Below are 6162 nucleotides of genomic sequence, written 5' to 3'. Positions count from 1 at the left end.
GCTTCTTGTTCAAAAGTCACCAAAGAGTTTCTATATTTCCCTTTAAGTGTTAAAATAGGTTACAGTACTTGTTACCACCAAAGTGGGCAGAAGACCATTGATAATGTGAACATTTCACTTTAGTTTTCATGCTGTTAATAATAAACTATCATTATCAAGAATTTATTTGGATTTTGTATTATTATGGCAAAAGTAATTTTGCTTACTTGAGTTCTGTTCAATAGCTTACTACTGTTTCATGGGGCTGCAGTAATAAGGACCCCTTACACATACTGATGCTTCACACATGATTTGTTTATTAAACATTCAAACAAATTATTCACCCTTTTTAATTGCAAAAATCACTTGGCATTTGCAATTATGGAGTGGATCCATGGGAGATATGCTGAAATCTTTGCATAAACTTCAGGTCGTTTACGACTGTTGCAGGCTTTGGGTCACCAAAGGAAGTGACACCGACTGCAGTGTCTCCACAAACCAAAGGACCTCCTGAATCCCCCTGTGAAGAAACACAGATCAATGACTGAAGTGATACTTCTCACTATGGATGGTCTCTAACTGATATTGTTTTTACATACACTACAGCTTCCTCCATGGCCGTAGACACATATCATATGTGAGGCTGAGTAGAGTTCCTTCCATTTATTTTTGCATTCTGTGTTATTCATGATCTTCACATCTACTTCCATGAGAAGATTGCTTCTTTTCCCTTTTAATCTCAGTCTTCCCCAGCCAGCAACACTGCAGACAGAATCAGCTTTGATGTCTCCCTCTTGTGTTGGTATGGAAATCTTCTTCACAATCTTGTTTTGTTCGACTTCTTTCTCTAACTGTAATGCAGTAACATTATCATCATTAAAAGAAAGGCAGAATCATATATTATCTTAATATTATTATTTTAATAACAGTCAATTTAACTACTGTTACCCTCAAAAGCATAATGTCATTCAGCAAAGTTTGAGTGTTAAAGTCTGGATGAATGTGGTAGGACTTCACTTTAATGCGGACGGACCCTTTATCATTTTTTAAGTCATGTGCACCAAACCACAGCTGTTAGCCCCTTATTACTGTGTAAGAAAATATTGTTAGTATAATGAACAATCCCATCATTATAGAAGGTTTTATTTATTTATTTATTGTTTATTCTAATAATTGCAGTTCATACTAAATTGCAGTCTTACTTGCAATGTGCAGCAGTCAAGACAAACTCATCAGAAATGAGGAATCCACCACAGACATGTTTAAAGTACTTCTGAAGAGAAACCATGTAAGGTCTGGAGTGGGGTTTTGCTTCTGTGCCATTCACTATACCCACATTCACACGAGCTAAGAAAGAGAGAGAACTATTAATCAGCTTATTCAGTACATACCAGTTAGTATAATATACTGTTATATAATGAGTCTCACCAGTGAAGGTCAGGTGTGGCAGCAGAGAGGCCAGCAGGAGCAGAGAGATGATGGTCATCATGAAGACAATCATAAGCTTTGTTCTCAAAACACTGTATAATTATAAAGATGGGTGGAGACATTAAGCTTTCTGTAAGTAATTTTTTCTCAGCTTGAGGTGTCAAGTACATTAACACTGATAGTGAGATGATATTATTTGTGTTACTTTCTTGTCAACTGCATCAACTATTGCATGTACAATAAACAAGATGTGAAATATGCATGTGTGTTGCTCTGGATGTCAGAATATGGAAATGGATTTTTGTAATTATTTTTCTTGAAGCTATATTGAAAAGGAGCATATTTAAACATTTACAAATAGGCCCCCAATTTTTCTTTGTGTGACAAGTGGAAATGAATGATGTTGTGATCAACATTGCTGTTGACTGAGCTTAACATGTACTGAAACCAAAATATTTCTTTTAAAATATAGATCATACTTTTAAATATTTTGTGTAGTGTTCTGATGATGTGTGAAGTTCTACAGAAATGTAAATACACAATCATTTATTTTTTACTAAGTTGTTTTACAATTGTTTCTTAATTGATTATAGTCTGTATTGCAAAAGCAGAGCAGTTTCATATTCAAGATGGATATGGATCTGCAAAGGAGTACAACTTGGGTTGGGTTCGCAACTTATTTTTATGTTGCATTATTTGCCTACCAGATAATACATTGATAATACACTGGCATTGTTCATTGGTAGGCATCAACCAATAAAATGTCATTTTTTGCACCAAAGCCCCACCCCCATCTCTGCGCTCTCACATGTGCATATACAAGTGCACAAGTGAGTTCTGCAACAGGAATACCACAAAGTCAGAGCGCTAGGATTTGAACTTGTACTGCCAGATCTGAGAGGTTGTAAGTGGTGATTTGACGTTGTGCAGCGAAACAGAAGTAAAGTGCGAAAGTAAATATGTCGTAAACATTTGTGTATGTCATTTTCTTTGTCTGAATGTCATTCTACTCATTAGTAACTATTAATCTACAACTTCCAATTCAAAACACGGGTGATTTGATTATTGTTTGTGTTCCAAAGTACTCTTGAGCCCATGTGGTTATATTTAACACCACGGCATGACGGTTTCTTATGCAATGCCATCTGAGGGCTCAAAGGTCATGCTCATTCACCTGAGGTTTCCTACCTTGCATTAAACAAACTGAGATTTCTCTGATTCCCTGAGTCTTTTCACAAATATTATGCAATTGTGGTCGGTGAACGACAAAATTTATTTGCGATTTTCGCATTGAGAAATGCAATTTTTGATATGTTTGACACTATTCTCATGAACTTTGGCACAAAGTGGGTGACCCGTGATCCAGCTTTGCTTGCAAAGTCTGAAGATGTTGCTTTATACCCAAACATGGATGAACAAGTGTGGCAGCAGAGAGGCCAGCATGAGCAGAGGGATGATGGTCATCATGAAGACAATCTGAGACAGTGAGCTCCGTGTAAGCCTTTTTTTCTCAGCTTGAGGTGTCAAGTACAGTAACACTGATAGTAAGAGATATTGTTTGTGTTACTTCTTGTAATTTGACTGCATCAACTATTATATGAAACCACAATATACAAGATGTAAGATATGCATGCGTGTTGCTCTGAATGCCCCGACTTCTTTCAGATTGTGTTGCAGCCATCAGAATCAAAATTTGCTTATATTTACAAAAAACATTTAAGATGGTCAGTTTGGAAAGCTTTTCTTTGTACTTTTGTCAATTAAATAAAAATGAAAGAGAATGAACAAATCACAGATTCTTGATTGCATTGCATTATTCAAGACGTCCCAACTTTTTTGAAATTGGGGTTGTAGATGGGTCAATTGTACAGCTTGGTGGATCATTTGTACTTTCATTTGAAATATTTGGATAGGACTATTAGATTATACTTGCCTGAGCCTGATGTGTTTTCTGCTAATCAGACATTTTTATTTTATTTTTTTATAAACAGACAGACTTAAAGCTTATATTTCTGAAAGTGATGCACAGTTAATTAAATATCTATATTTCAAGACCTAATGGTTAGAGAGTCTGACGTGTTGGAGTCTTGTACCAGTAGGGATTGCACTATAGGTGTGGATAGTGAAATTACAGCGCTTTCTCCCAGTATACCACGACTGAGGTGCCCTTGAGCAAGACACTGAACCCCCAACTGGCTGCCCACTGCTCCAGGTGTGTGTTCACTGCTGTGTGTGTGCACTTAGGAAGGGATAAATGCAGACCACTAATTATATGGGTCACCATAGTCTACTTCGCCACATGTGACGTCACTTTCACTTTCACATTAAATAAGTCTAATCTATGTAAGAATATACTGTACTATTTTCAAAACATGTTCTTTGCGTTGTACACACGTGGACGCATAAATTGTGACATAATCCAAATGCAATCTGCAAGTCTTGCATTAGCATTTTCGCTTACGTGAACGCACAGTGCCTGTCATATTTCAAAAAAAAAAAAAAAAAAATACCATTTGCAAATGCATTTCCCATGTCTTACGAGTTATGAGCCTGTCATATTTAAATAACAATATTCTGCATGTATAACTTGCCAAAACTCAAATGGAATCGCAATTCCGTTTGCATTTGAAGTGCCGATGTCTACACGGAAAGCTGTCAATCAATGCTCGGCTATACTACTGGGCGTGTTTGTTTTGGGAAGTGACGTCACTCACAGACGACCGTGCCGAATGCTTTGATCAACGAAGGTAAAACATTTTCCCCCAAATGCAGCTAACAGTGTAGCATCATTTTCTGTTTTTTATTTATTTATTTATGTGCATCAATATTGGAGTGTAAACAGACTTAGAGGCAGGTGCTCTATTATAAGATAGAAATAAGATATTGGTGCCAAATAAGTAAATACGGGTATGTTTGTTTTTGTGCCTCAGTCGGAGTGCGAACAGTAAAAGATCTTGAGGCAGGCGATGCGCTCTCTATTACACGGAATTTCCTGCGCCATGCATTTTTTACCTTCTGTCTTCTCGTGATCTCGACATAACAAAAGTTGTTTTCTAGTCATCACAATTTATTTCTCTCACGAACCCAACATAACGAAACTTGTTAAACTAAGTTACACAACTGCACCAGCAGATGCCAGTATAAAACTACTGATGGGGAGTTTTATACTGTATCATCTATAACTTTTTGGTTAAAAACTTTTTTTTTTTCTACAAATTCCTTTGTATGATGTAAAAGGCTTGAAGCCCCCCAAACACATGTTCCTAATTTTTAGTAGGAAGCTGTACAAGAATGAAAATAAAGAAAATTAATGAGCATCACCAAGAAGTCAACCAAGTGAACTAATGTGAAATGACTTTTAACATGTGCCCTCCATGTAAAATAGTATTTTCCATATGGATGTGACAATGAGGACACATCAACTCAGATGCTTGCCATGCCTTACTTTTACTGAAAGACTTATTGAAGAATTTGAGAAAATATTTCTCCCTTATTTTTCATAAAGTTACAAAAAATTTCTAATGTTTTGTTGGATCCATGGAATGTTAATATACACATTTGGTTTCTCAGGTGAATTGCAGCGAGAAGTGTGATGAAATTACATATGTCATAAACTTATATTTTATTCACATTCGAATATAGATGAGACATTTTGAAATGTCATGCCAAATATTGGCTCATTTTGGATTTCATGAGAAGCTTACACATTCCAAAACAGTTGGGACAGGTAGCAATAAGAGGGCCGGGAAAGTTAAATGTACACATAAGAACAGCTGGAGGACCAATTTGCAACTTATTAGGTCAATTGGCAACATGATTGGGTAAAAAAGAGCCTCTCAAGAGTGGCAGTGTCTCTCAGAAGTCAGATGGGCAGAGGATCACCAATTCCCCAATGCTGCAGTGAAAAATTGCATAGAGTTCTGAAAAGAATTGAAAGATTCAGAGAATCTGGAACAATCTCTGTGCGTAAGGGTCAAGGCCTGAAAACCATACTGGATACTCGTGATCTTCGGGCCCTTAGACGGCACTGCATCACATACAGGAATGCTACTGTAATGGAAATCACAACATGGGGTCAGGAATACTTCCAGAAAACATTGTCGGTGAACACAATCACCGTGCCATTAGCGTTACCGGCTAAACCTATAGTTAAAAAAGCCATATCTAAACCATCCAGAAGTGATCCAGAAGTGCAGGCATTTTCTCTGGCCAAGGCTCATTTAAAATGGACTGTGGCAAAGCGGTCATCTGTTCTGTGTTAGACTAATTAAAATTTGAAGTTCTTTTTGGAAAACTGGGACGCCATGTCATCCGGACTAAAGAGGGCAAGGACAACCCAAGTTGTTATCAGCGCTCAGTTCAGAAGCCTGCATCTCTGATTGTATGGGGTTTGCATGAGTGTGTGTGGCATGGGCAGCTTACACATCTGGAAAGGCACCATCAATGCTGAAAGGTACATCCAAGTTCTAGAACAACATATGCTCCCATCCAGACGTCGTCTCTTTCAGGGAAGACCTTGCATTTTCAACATGACAATGCAGACCACATACTGCATCAATTACAAAATCATGGCTGCATAGAAGAAGGATCAGGGAACTGAAATGACCAGCCTGCAGTCCAGATCTTTCACCCGTAGAAAAATTTGGCGCATCATAAAGAGGAAGATGTGATAAAGAAGACCTAAGACAATTGAGCAACTAAAGCCTTATTAGACAAGAATGGGACAACATTCCTGTTCCTAAACTTGAGCAACTT

At 37.4% G+C, this 6162-nt stretch overlaps 1 pseudogene; it reads right to left on the bottom strand.

The window, feature by feature from the left end:
* Nucleotides 1–273: 273 nt before the first annotated feature.
* On the bottom strand, nt 274–1473 carry LOC113074382 (mast cell protease 4-like; annotated as a pseudogene).
* Nucleotides 1474–6162: the final 4689 nt, after the last annotated feature.

The sequence above is a fragment of the Carassius auratus genome, unplaced genomic scaffold (genome assembly GCF_003368295.1).
Source record: "Carassius auratus strain Wakin unplaced genomic scaffold, ASM336829v1 scaf_tig00014424, whole genome shotgun sequence".
Classification (NCBI taxonomy): Eukaryota; Metazoa; Chordata; class Actinopteri; order Cypriniformes; family Cyprinidae; genus Carassius; species Carassius auratus.
This window is presented reverse-complemented; position numbering and strand designations above follow the sequence as displayed.